The 13,285-nt window shown below is 39.4% G+C and overlaps 1 protein-coding gene and 1 non-coding gene across 7 annotated transcripts in view; both read right to left on the bottom strand.

Moving 5' to 3' along the window:
* The window catches only part of LOC126003964 (neurexin-3-beta), a 1,607,127-nt gene that overhangs the window by 1,571,005 nt on the left and 22,837 nt on the right, over positions 1-13,285 (bottom strand). The window lies entirely within an intron of this gene.
* On the bottom strand, positions 6,693-6,853 carry LOC126005354 (U1 spliceosomal RNA). The gene has a single exon (XR_007494481.1). It is a non-coding gene; the product is annotated as a U1 spliceosomal RNA (small nuclear RNA).

Below are 13,285 nucleotides of genomic sequence, written 5' to 3'. Positions count from 1 at the left end.
TGGTGCTTGAAACATATGAGAAAATAAACCTGAAAAATGTTAGGAAATTTATAGGTACCTTTTAATGGAAATGTACTTAGATAATGAGGGAAGAAAAACCTCCAGAAAATTTTATATGGTATTGTTCTATTTGCAAATATTATAATTAAAATATACCAGTAACTCTATATTATGTTTATAAACTATATTTATTTGCAAATATTCTAATAATTCTAGTACAAAGATTCTAGGTCTCAGCTCATTAAAATGTATGTGTAATCATAACATGTGACAAATTCAAACAAAACACAAAAATTGGTTACATGATGATGACTTAGTATACATGTACATCATAAAACACATAACATTTTTTAAGAAGAGTATAGCTATGAAAATTAGAAACTCATACATTATAATTGCTCTAAATAAAGACATGATTGAGAAAATTTTGTTTAATTTTAAGTACCTAGAAAAGGTTTAAATTTTTTTCAGTAAGAGTTTGAAATGAAAGAATAGTACACCAAGACCATCTAAAATTTGGTGTGCTGATTCTCTGTGAGTCAAGAGGAAGAATTTTCTTCTTGTTTGGGGTAAGAGAAATCAGAGATAACAGGAAAGAAGATGGATACGGAATTTTGGAGTCCAATTCTCATGAAGCCATGTTTTGGGGCTCCCAACATACTTAACCAAACAAGGGTTGGAATATATCAGCAAAGGTCCAGCTATTATCAGTTATTAATATATATCAACTGCAAAATAAAAGAGAAACCAAAATAATAATAGTGGTGGTCTCTTTCCAGGTAGTCTAGTCATGGCTGATCTCTCTGTAACATCCTCAGAATGGGTGGAGGAAGATTTTTCTTTCCATAAGAACCACAACAGCTCAGTGTCACACCTTATGCCCTCTTATAGAAACTGCCCAGATCTACAATTTAACCTTATCAAATTACCGAACTACTACATTTTTTACAGATTTGTTACAATGCTGGATTATATGTGACCATGTGACACCTCAAAATTTTAAGGTGGTGTCAGCCCAATAGTTACAGAGAAAATCTGATATGAATGTTACATAGAAAACTACCAAGCTGAATGAGCCTAAACAGTAATATAGACTGCTCAACTAGTACCAACCATAGCCTACCAAATCTTTAAACGATGACATTAGTAATGCTATAGAGAGTTATAACAATTAATTCAAATTGATCCTTGTTGATATAAGTTTAGATAGTTCCATTTGTTTTTGTGTTTATGATTTTGAGATAAATATGCCCGTGCTTGAAAGGATTATGGTGGTGGGTGGGAGATTGGAGACACTAGTGAAATGAAGAGCACACTTGTGGTGAGATTGGAGCTTGAACATTTAATGCCTAAAATGACTTTATTATGAACAACTTGATAATCACAGCATTATAATAAAAACATTTAGAAAGATAGCAAGGTGTGTAGCTAATCAACTTAAGCACATAGCTTGTTTTAACACCCAGAGCACACACCCGGCTTTCCCCAATCCATGTACCCTGTCTTTCCTAAACACAGAAGCACACACCCTGTTTTGTTTTGTTTTGGTTGGCTTTTATTTTTTTGGTTTTGGTTTTTCAGGCCACAACTGTTTGATGCTCAGGGGTTACTCCTGTCTAAGCACTCAGAAATTGTCCCTGGCTTGGGGGACCATATGGGGCACGGGGGGAGAACTGCGGTTGCGATCTTTCCTTGGTTAGCACTTGCAAGGCAGACATCTTACCTCTAGCGCCACCTCGCTGGTGCCCACACACCCTGTTTTAACCTCCTCACATCCTACTTGATTGGCTGACAGAGCCCACACTTGACTCTCCACCTTACTTTCATTAATATAGATATCTCACCTACAATAAACGAAGTTACTCTCTAGATGTGGCTAGTGGATGCTTTTTTTTTGTGAGTGCTCTACTTCGCCTGAGATTCAACCTCACCAGTGACTTCATCCAGTGATTCTGACCTCACCAGTGACTTCTACATCTTTGGATTTGACCTTACCAACCTCATTTACAAAGATGCAATCAATTATTTCTAAATATTTACATTTCTAAAATTTCAAAATATTCTTTATCTTTAATACTAGCAGTGCAAAAAATAGTCCATAAAAAAAAAAAACCTTAATGGGACTGGTAAAAATTAGCAAAGTTGCAGTGAATGTTTTGCATGTAAGAGCCCCCAGTGTAACCCCCCATATTACATGTTCCTTTGAGCAATACCAGGAGCAACAACAGACCTGGGTGTGTCCTCTAAGCACTGAGTATCATGGCTCAAAAGTGAGGAAAAGGATAACATTTATAAAGAAATAATATTCATCAATATTGAATCTTTCATTGCATAAAGGTACAAGTACCAGCCAATAAGCACCAAATGTTTTGATGTCCATAAGAATGAAAATCTGTGTGTATGTGTGTGTGTGAGTGCAAAGCAATGTGGATAAAATCATGTCAGTGTCTTTTTCGGAGGTTGGGCCACACCTGGAGGTACTCACGAGTTACTCCTGGCTCTGTGCTCAGAAGTCACTCCTGGCAGGCTCAGGGGACCATCTGAGGAATTGTGACCATTGTGAGGAATCTGCAAGTTTGATTTCCAATCATCCTTCAAATAAAATACTGTGAGAAAAATGAACTTTTTATTGTTTTATCCAACAAGATACAATTCAAAGAGAATGATGAAACACTCATGGAATTCTGAGTGCTGATCCCAATTTGCATAAAGAAAGAACCTTACGAGGGATACAGGTATATCGTCAGGTTGGATACTATGTGCTTATTCCTACTGACTTTCCCCCCTTCTTTTTGGCCTAATGCACAAAATTGCCAGTAGGATCAGAGTCATTTGGCGGTGACTACAAGAAACAACTGTGCATTTTATAACAGTCCATTAGCGCAAAGCTCTTAATGAAAATGAAAGCCGTTAATGAAGCCAAAAGGCAGTGGAAGCCTCCTTTCTGGAGAGGGCAATTAGATAGGAGCAGGAGGAAGAAAAATAAATACAAATCCAAAACAAGGTAGTCGGTGATCGAGTATTACACATGATGGAGCCATGACAAATCACCCTATTTTCTACTTCTTTAAAGAGATATATACAAACACTAAAAAAACGATCATCGCTCTGGCATCCATCCAGACTACATCTTGCACAATGATTCAACCTCCAAATTTTGGACCCATTGACACTTTCAAAATATAAACAGCAAATGGGATTTTATCTCCAAGTAGGGTTCCCTGTAGAGTGGCATGATTTAGAGCAAAGTGAGTCACGAAAATGAACTTTGTGATTACTACATTATTTTTGTACCTCCTCTGAATCAGATGCTCTCTTATTTTAACCCAGCATAGACAAAGAACAAGTCTGCAGAACATACCACCACCACACACTTTATCTGAGGTGGATGTTTCCTGTTAAAAGACAGGTCTCAAGAAGCAGTGGCAGCATCTGGAGTGAGGTTCAAAAGATCCTCTGGTTAGCAAATCTGTGACTGGGTCCATGTGTAATCCTCTCTCCCACCTAGTTACTTCCTGTCTGACCCAGTTTTGTGGTGGATGTAACAGCATCTTTTCTTCCTTGCCCATATGGCAACTTCTTAAGTAGACCATAAGTGATTCGTGAGCCAGAACAGCACCTTAACATGCAGGTAAGAAACCACAGTACCTCCAAGACTCTGCAATACCCTAAGGGACTCACAGGCTTCCTGTTGATGGCCTTCTCTTCTGTATGCATGCTTCTACCAACAATTAATTAAAATTATAAATCTGAAAATGTTTGATGCCAAGGCCCATCTCTGTATCCCTGGTGTTTACAAAGTTAACATTTGATCAATGCTTACAGAATTTAGTTAGGCATCTCCCTCAGACTTAGCCCATTAATGTGCCTATGTTGAGCACAAATATTTGTGAAATGAATGACTAAGTGAATGATCAAATTTAGCTTGATACTTGCATTAGCATCTCCTGACTCCACACACTTAATCCCCTCAAGCCGAGCTGTTGCTTAATTTTTTATTTCTATGACGTGGAAAAATTACGTCAATTAAATAAGATTACATCAAATCTCCTAATAGGATGCTGTGGTTAATGATGATTGATGCAAATGAAGTCTTGTACCCCAGGGAAAATGAATCAAATCTCCTCTCTCTCTTAGTCATTATCTGGCTCTTGGGTAACTGCTAGAAAGCCAATGTTGGATAACTTCCTAAAGACAGTTCCCATAAGCTGAGTTGAATGATTTGGCTCTTGTAAATGAGCTACGTATTTAGACTGTCATGAAATACTTCTACAGTCTGTCAGTTATCCCATGGGTTGGTTGACCAACCATCCTGGTTTTTTTCAATACTAAGAATGTTTCTAAGATGAAGGACTTCCTGTGATAATAGTGTCTGAGTCTATGGATAGCATTGCTAAAAGAAAACAGGTCTGTGGATTGAATTGTTCTTAAAAATATAACATAAAAACAATAACATAATACAAAGATGAACTCATTTTATATTTTTTGCACAAATTTGTGAATGCTTTGAACTTGATGGCACTTTAGATATTGTTAGGTCCAATCCCAGAAGCAGTGGGTATGGAAATAGGCCAGGGAAATAAAGCAATGCATTCAAGGTTACCTACAGCAGCACTTGAGAAAGAATCTTGAACTCCTGATATTGTATATTTTTTCCTGCTAGGTCAGTAGTTTTTGAAATTTTTTCTCTGGATCTCTTTGCCCATTTAAACCAGATATGGTTGTCTGTCTGAATTGGTATATTCCATCATAGGTAGAGATCTTATGCATAGGGCATCAAGGATGATAAAGAGAATGATAGTAATGGTAACGTCTATCTAGCAGGCATTGATATGAGGTATGGTGCTGGGCTGTTCCATTAATCTAATTCTCATAAAACTAAATTATATATATGATTTTTCTCACTTTATATAAGGGATAGAGGCACAAAATAATATGCAATAATAGGAGAAGCCTGATGGGACCGAGCAGTGGCACAAGCTGCAAGGCATTTGCCTTGCATGCGCTAGCCTAGGACTGACCGGCATCCCATATGGTCCCCCAAGCTAGGAGCAATTTCTGAACACATAGCCAGGAGTAACCCCTGAGTGTCACTGGGGTGTGACCCCCCCCCACAAAAAAAAGGAGAAGCTTGACTCTCAAGTAGGCCTATGAGACCTTGAAAGTCTGGTTAGGTCTTCCTTTAACACTATCACACTGAAGACTGAGAAAACAATACAATCTAATGGAACCAAAGCTGACCCAATAGAATATCCACCATGCTCAGGTGCCTTTCTGTAGCTCCCAAATTCCTCCTGGCTTTTCATATTTATTTCAAATAAGGATAAATCCTTAGTCTTCTAAATGGATTTCTGTTTTCCATTCCTGGCCCAATCCTACTATTTGTATATTCTTTTAATCTTTGCAAATTTTCTGCAAGAAAATTCTCTCATTTGTCCTTGCCTGGACCCTTCCCCATTTCTTCTGCTCACCCTGTAACCTTGACTGCCATGTTTATACTGTGTTTCCTTCCACAACCCATCATGGTGACATCTCCCAATTTAGCATCACATATGAACATCATTACCAGAGCTAAGTTGTCCTTCAAGATTTTTAAATGATGACTAAAGTGGGTTTTCTCACCCGACCCCATCACACACTAAGAACTATAACATTAGTCGTCACACCCTTTGCCCCCATTCTTAGCCAAGGCTCATTCTGAGTGACATGGCTTCCCCGCTAGTCAATTTGAATTAATTGCTCTGGCAAAATTTCAGGTCATTTCTCCTTGAAATGATTTTGTTAAAATCTAGATACATTTCTTCTATTGAATACTTCTCACCTTGCAGAACTGTGATTTGCTTTTTTACAGTGATCAGTGTACGGCATGATTTGTTCTTTGGTAAGTACAGTCACTTTGCTGTTTTCTTGTTTAACTGTAAATGTCTCATATTGCTTAGTGTATTAATTTGTTTTTGTTATTTATACTCAGAAAGGAAGGTAGATTTAAATGGCAAGGGATGTCCATTAAAATGATTTATTCCTTTCTGAAAACACATTCTTAGATTGCTGCACTATTTTCTTTCCTTACCATTTTCTATATTAACAGATAATGTGCTATCTGTACTTAGCATGTACTCTTTTGTAAACAGTTGTCCTGGCTGTCTTATCTCCTACTATTATCCACAGCAATGCTAGGTATGGGCAAGGTACCAGGTGGTTATTTTGTAGTTATCCTACACACATTAAATTATAGTGCGCATCTTCCTTCCATGCATGTTCTCTCAACAGAGTCTCACACTCCATTTAATGAACAAGAATGAAAATATTATCCCATAAAAAAAGGAGAAACTAAGATTCTAGGAGGGTAAAAGTCACAGAATTGAATAGTTCAGACACCCAATCCTAGCTCCTGTTTCGTGCTAGTTGGTTAGCTTAAGTTATTTAACATCTTTGAACTTGGCACCTCATCGGTGGTTAAGAAGATGGTAAGGATATTTAGTTCATAGTATAATTACAAAGCTGAAGTGAGACGAGACTCTAAAGGCCCTGAGTCTTTGACATTTCACATTTTAATACCTCCTTCATATAAATTGCACATAGTGGGACTCAAGAAATAATAAGATGGGTCAGGCACTTGCCTTGCATGAGGGTATCCCAGGTTGGATCTCCCAAGTACCACAGGAATGATTCTTAAACACATATTTTTTTCCAGGGGAGAGTGTGAATGCAGTCCCCACTACCACAGATTATGCAGTCAAGTTTCCCACATTTGGGTAAATCTCAGAGGTCAGCACATCAGAGTGCAATGGATAAGCTTCACCCTGGGTAAACAACCTTCGTGAGCATGGTATCTCCCCTGGCAGTTAAGTATTAAATACAGATTTTTGAACACAGAAGTAATTCCTAAATATTTCTGGATATGATTTCAAAACTAAAACAAACAAACAAACAAAAAGAATCCAAATTGCTCATAATTGGTAAGTACAGATTTGGAATCTTAACCCGGGCTTTTTGCTAGTTTTCATGCTCACATGGACACCCATAACCTATATTCAGTAATCAGGATAAGTGGAACCTTTTAGAATCCTAGGACTTTCTTTCTGCTTACACTTACAGCAAGGTCAAGACCCTGGCACTTATCCCCTTCCTCACCTTCTTCTGGCCTGAGGAAGCATCTCCCTGATCTGAGCACATTGGCACAGAGGTGGCACTACTTCAGGGACCTGCAAGAACTGACCACAGGCTCCTTTCAGTCTGGTCTCTTCTCTCCTGTCACAGCACATCTATCCATCGATCTGTTCCCTGCCACAGTGTGGCTTTGGGAGGATTCAGACAATAAATGATGGTGTTGTAACTACACCATGTAGTAACAACATTTCTTTATTATTCACAGTATAGTTTACAGTTTTCAAATCATTTTTATTTTATGTCCCAGTAAACAGGAACAGGTATGACAGGATTCTAGCCCCTCCCACCTAGGCTCTAGTCCTCCTAGACTAGGTTCTGGGAGGTGTCATGACTTACCCAAGCTACAGAGTTGGAAATTGAATCAGAACTGACTGAAATCCAGAGCTTTGCTGTCCATACACATATCTCTCTGATTTGGGCTCTCTCTTCATTCTTTTCTGATCCATCAGCTCTGCACTACAGTCCTTAATGTCCAATATTATATTCCTCTACTGCATCATGACAAAATTGAAACTGCCCTACTTATATTCCAAAGGTGGAATTTGAGAAGACACAATATTACAATATCACATTTATGTTTTATTATTAAGTTCTTTCCCATTCGTCTCTATTTCTTATGTTTTAATTGTTCCTTGATTATAGACTATTTTACCTGGAACTTTAAGAAAGTCTATGAAATACTAGTTCATCAGATATAGCCAATTTCCCATTCTATCACTACTATGGAGCTATCTATATAAGCATCACAGTAACCCCATGGGGTTGAAAATGAAGCACTTAATACCTGAACTTACAGACTTGTTGGAGAAATTAAAGAGAGAGATATAAACTATAGTTGGGGTTGCTACAGGGTGAGTAGCCAGTTAGTGGTACAAGAAGGCCCTATGGTATTCCAAAGAATTGACTAAAACTTAAGCTATATCAAAGGCAATAAAACTAGAATTAAACCTCAACAGATGCTTGAATTGGAGAAAATACATTTGAGAAAGGAGGAGCAGAGAATCAAAGCACCAGGGATATGACTACATCAAAATATAAGACGGAATTAGAAGGGGCTGTATTTAGCAAGAGTTTGATTCAAGGAATTAAAGGTGAGGTTGGGTTTACCTGTGGCATCCTAAAAGCCAGGCAAAGGAGCTTAGATTTTACCTTATAAGGAGGTGGAGGCATTATAATTATTATACCAGAAGTATGATATATATAGAATAGAGTTTAGGGAGCAGTACTTTAGCTGTAGCCCTAAAGATCCTAGTCAATTGAGATAGACAACATAAATAGAGCTTTAGTAAATCCTTACAATAGAGGAGGATATTGTTGTTGTAGCACATGAGTTTGAAAGTGCATTTTCACAAAAGGAAAGGACAAAAAGGGAAGACAGGATAGATGCATATTTTACTAATTTAAAATCTAGGGGAAATAATGATCCTTCTGCAGAGAGCCTAGAAGTACTATACCAGCTCCTCTTGCCTTGCCAACAGCTCTCTGTGCTAAGAGCTTCCTAACATCCATAGTTTGTGGAAGTACATGATTTACAGTTGTCTCCTCTAAAGGAATTATGGGCTCAGAAGCAAAAGACTGGGCCTCTTACTCTTTCTATGTCCCTAGACCTTAGTAATCTAAGCTCAGTAAAGGTTTTCAGTGGTTTTTTAAAGTGATTTCTGGGCCATACTCAATGATGGTTAAAGCTTTCTGATTCTACACTCAGGAATTATCCTCACATGCTTGGGAGATATTATGGGATTACAGGGATCAAACTAGAGTCAGCTGCATACAAGGCAACCACCCTATCCACTGTACTATTGCTACAGCCCCTCAGTCTGCCTTCAAGTTAGAATCAAGAAAAGAACAGCAAGACTGTACTGTTGATTAAATTAGTATGAAAAAGAATAATGGGAAGTGTAGAATAAATAGGAATTTGTACTTAAGTTCATATTCCAAAGCCCTTGTATGATATTCCTTTAAATATGCCTTCATCTGTGCTCAGGTAAAACTTCAGGTATATAAACTCCTTCATCTTCAAAGCAATACCAGCCTAGAACTTGACAAATAAATTTGGATAGAGGAGCTTGCTGTGGTTTCAAGTCCAGAGAAACCAGGAAGACACAAAGCACAAGCACATATCTTGTTCAGGGGCTTTTGAATTTAAACTTCAAAACTTGTCTGTGAGGAAGTATGTCAGTTCCCCTACCCTATAACCACCATGAAAATCCAGGGCTTGTCTTGTAGACTAAAGACAAATGTACAGAGCACAGAGACCTTCCATGCCTTGCTTTAGGCAATTGTCTCAGAAATGTTTTAGCAAGAAAAAAATAATCCTAATCTAATGGGAAATCTTTAGGAAAACTTTCAATCAAACTCACTATGCTCACTAAAGCAAGGGAAAGGAAAATAAAGTGAAGAAATTGAATTATAAATAGTCATTTATGAAGCCAGAGAGATACAGGGCAGGAAGGCATGAGAGGAGACAGAATAGTTCTTTAGAGAATGGGTTTTGCTCTATTTTTATAGAGGATTGTAACTCCTCATCCATTCCTATTCTTGGGAAAGTTTTATTTTGGGCTGAGGGTTGGCTTTAAAGCCATCTGTGCTCAAGGATTACTTCTGGCTCTGTGCCTAGAGGTCTCACCTAGCGGTGTTTGGGGGATCATATGCAATGCCAGAGATCAAACTGTAGTCAGCTGCATAAAAGTCAAATTCATAAGCCCCTGTAGTACCTTTTCTGGGAAATTTTGTAATTTCCTTTCTGGGGACAGTGGAAAAATTACGAGATGGAGGTAGGATGACATCTCGGATGTAAATCCCAGCTAGGTAATCTTTGAGGAGATGCAAACTTTAAACCTAAACTTCCTCATCAGTAAAATGGGAATTAGAGTTCAGAGTCAATGGCTGATATTTTCAGCTCAAGAATGTTTGCATAAATCCTCAACATGTTCCCAGTACCCAGCAGAGGAAATTAGTACAAGTGTCAGTCCTGGCCTGCTTTTCCGTTTCCCTTTCCACCTACTGAGAAAATATGGGATTAAAAGTAACTTTAGATGCCAACAGTGTCAGCTCATCTGACCACACGTAAGTAAATATTCACATTTCTTTTATGAACAGCAATGGGTCTTATATGGATTATTCACAAGGTAAATTAGTTGGAGTTCAACTGTCTAGCCAGAGCAGATGAAGTTAGATCTCTCACAGACAACCTCAAGCTTTCTGCTCAGAGGCTCCTGTGCAAGAAGATTAATGACTACTCTATGCTTGCAGGCCCCTGGTGAGGGGCTAAATAATGCATTTCCATCTACATTTCTCCTCTTGCTGTCTAAATTCAGATTTAAGTTTCAAACACTTCCATTTGTAAGTGTAATAACAGCCACCATCCAGGTGAGGACTCCTGCTCCCAAATGGTATGTGTTCTCTCTGACCCTCCTGTTACTGGATTCCTCCCTGGGGAACCCCAGGGGGGAGGGGGATCATACATTAACCTTTCCCAGAGTTTATTGAACAACAAGCTCTCCTACAGCTGTTTATGCCACATCCTGGAATATACCAGGTGAATACCTGAACCCATGAGTACCCAGCCTGTAATTGGAGACAAGCTTCATCATCAATCCATTAGCCAACAGAGGCCTAGGCAATCAGCTATGAAACTGAAGACTCTTCATTCCCTTTTGTTCCTCCAGCAGCCACCCCTTCCTCACTTGCTTTCTCTACATCCCGCCTTGTTACATTGTCAAATTCTATTTCTTAACCATGTTTTTGTTTAGAACAGATTTTTTTTTTTTTGGTTTTTGGGCCAAACTCAGTGACACTCAGGGATTACTCCTGGCTATGCACTCAGAAATCACTCCTGGCTTGGGGGACCATATAGGATGCCAGGGGCTCAAACCGTGGTCCATCTTACCACTTGTGTCACCGCTCCATCCCCATGTTTAGAACAGATTTTATATTTTTGTTTACATTTTGCTTTTTTGTTTAGATTGGTTTCCTACTGGAGAACTAGACAGGAAATAGGATGAGATCATACTATTCTGAATACAAGACTGGGGAGGAGGCCACCTCCACTGCATTGACAGAACCTGCTTGATGGAGATCACATTCAGAGAATTCCATGTGAAAACTTGGAATTGCAAGTGGTTTCAGGCCCCTGCTGATAAGATATATTGTCCTCCAGAGATACAGTAAATCACTGGCATGACAGGAAAGCTGTTGGGAATTTGAACATAGGGAAAGCACTGGTTGCTGAGACATCTAGGAGTTTTGTGTCTGTAGATTATTACATTTCATATAAAATGGTAATCTGAGAATCAACTAGGCTAGCTAGCCTTTTCCATTATTGGGGCCATCTATCCCCCTTGAAGGCCCCCAAGATACTCTAAGAAGAGTCACATGTAAAAAAAAATCTTATCAATAAAGGTGATATGGTATAAGATCCTGAGCCGGATAATAGGACAAGGGGACCAGAGGAAGGAAACAAAGTCAGTAGAGGGCCACAATTTGCAAAAGTTTGAGCACCTGCTCAATGCTAATTTGGTAGGGAAACAGTTGTGGGGTTTTTTGTTTATTTATTTGTTTGTTTTAGAAGAAGGAGGATCTGCTGGAGACTGGATGATAGGCGATTTCCAGTTTTCTCTCCTTGGGGATTTAGCAGCACTTCTGAAGCTGTTATAAATGCCTGAGGGAATGTTCCTGCGCTCCTGGGAGGTAAGCCAATGCCATCACACCCCATGCATCTACGAGATAGAAGCAGACTATCATGCCATTTCACCCATCAAGGTAGAAGCAAAGGCAGGAGTTAATTCCACCAGGCCCCTTCTTGGTTGCCTGAATTGACAGCTGATTCCTGAGCACCTAAATCCCAGGTCTCCCATCTGCTTCCAAAGGAGAGTGGCTGTCCTTCTTGGCATCCTGACAGTAAAGAAGCAGATGGCCTTACTTACAAGATAACTCAAGGCAATGGCCTTTGACTTATGCTTCCCTTGTGCAGCTCACACACTGGCAGCATCCCCTGAGAACCAGGGGGTGGGGTGGGGGAGCAGGCAGCATCTCCTGCCACAGACCCAAAAAACTAGCCAATCAGAACCAGCCTTTATCAAGATGTCCAGTGGCAGCCTGCATGCATGGAATCATGAGAAGCGCTGACCTAGAAAGCAACTGGACCTGACTCAAATGTCACGTTGGTGCTGAAGACCATTATAAAGGGAGCCTTGTCCTTGTGCTTGGTTAGAAAGTCACAACTGGATGTCCCTCCAGGCCAAAGGTGCCTGCTGCCCACAGTCCAAGTTATATTATCAGAAACAGAGATATAGGAAAGGCACCATCTCAAAAACCTAGCCCAAAAGTGTGGCTGAATTAGGTCAGTGTGCTAAGGGGCAGCTGCTGATTAAGCAGCAGCTCCAAAGAAAGACTCCACAAATGAGAGGAGGCATTTGAGAAAGATATATTTACTGAAAGCCACTCTGTTAAAAACACACTTGAGACTAGAGGGCTTCCTTGCTCAGTTATCCATCAATAGCAGTCTATGTCAGGTGACCTACACAGAGCTAAGACCCAGGAAGAGGGAAAAGTCTCCATGACTTTTAGCATTTTACTAGATTAACTTGACCTTGGCATGACCTCCTAATTTCATGTACATTTTCCTGCTTCTCATCATATCTGTCAACTCAGATATCAATAGGCTACCTCTCTGGTTATAGAGAAGTCGGGATACTCAGACCTACCCCTCTTTACCTGGCCTACATGTGGAGTCCTATAGGTCCAAACACCCCTCACCACCCAATCCCACATAATTGGGGAAAAAATAGCCAGCTCTAAATACCCAAGCCAAAGTCAATGACAATAGAATAAAAAGACCCAAAGTATAACAAGCTAAACACAAAATGAACCTGTTACAACTAGTAGTCCAGGGGGCTAAGGGTGGAGGTATGGGATGCATATGGGAACTATGGTGGAGAGAGGTCAACATTGGTGGTGGGAATGACCCTAATTCATTGTCACTAAATGCCTAAAATACAACTGTAAAAGACTTGGAACTCACTAATGGTCTCAATAATTTTTTTTAACTCCATACTCTGAAACCCATAAAATAAGCTGCCAAAAGATCAAATAGAAGGTGAGAGTTACTAAGGTT

This window comes from Suncus etruscus, chromosome 3 (genome assembly GCF_024139225.1).
Source record: "Suncus etruscus isolate mSunEtr1 chromosome 3, mSunEtr1.pri.cur, whole genome shotgun sequence".
NCBI classification, from domain to species: domain Eukaryota; kingdom Metazoa; phylum Chordata; class Mammalia; order Eulipotyphla; family Soricidae; genus Suncus; species Suncus etruscus.
The sequence above is the reverse complement of the archived record's forward strand: the minus strand, read 5'-3'. Positions and strand labels throughout refer to the sequence as shown.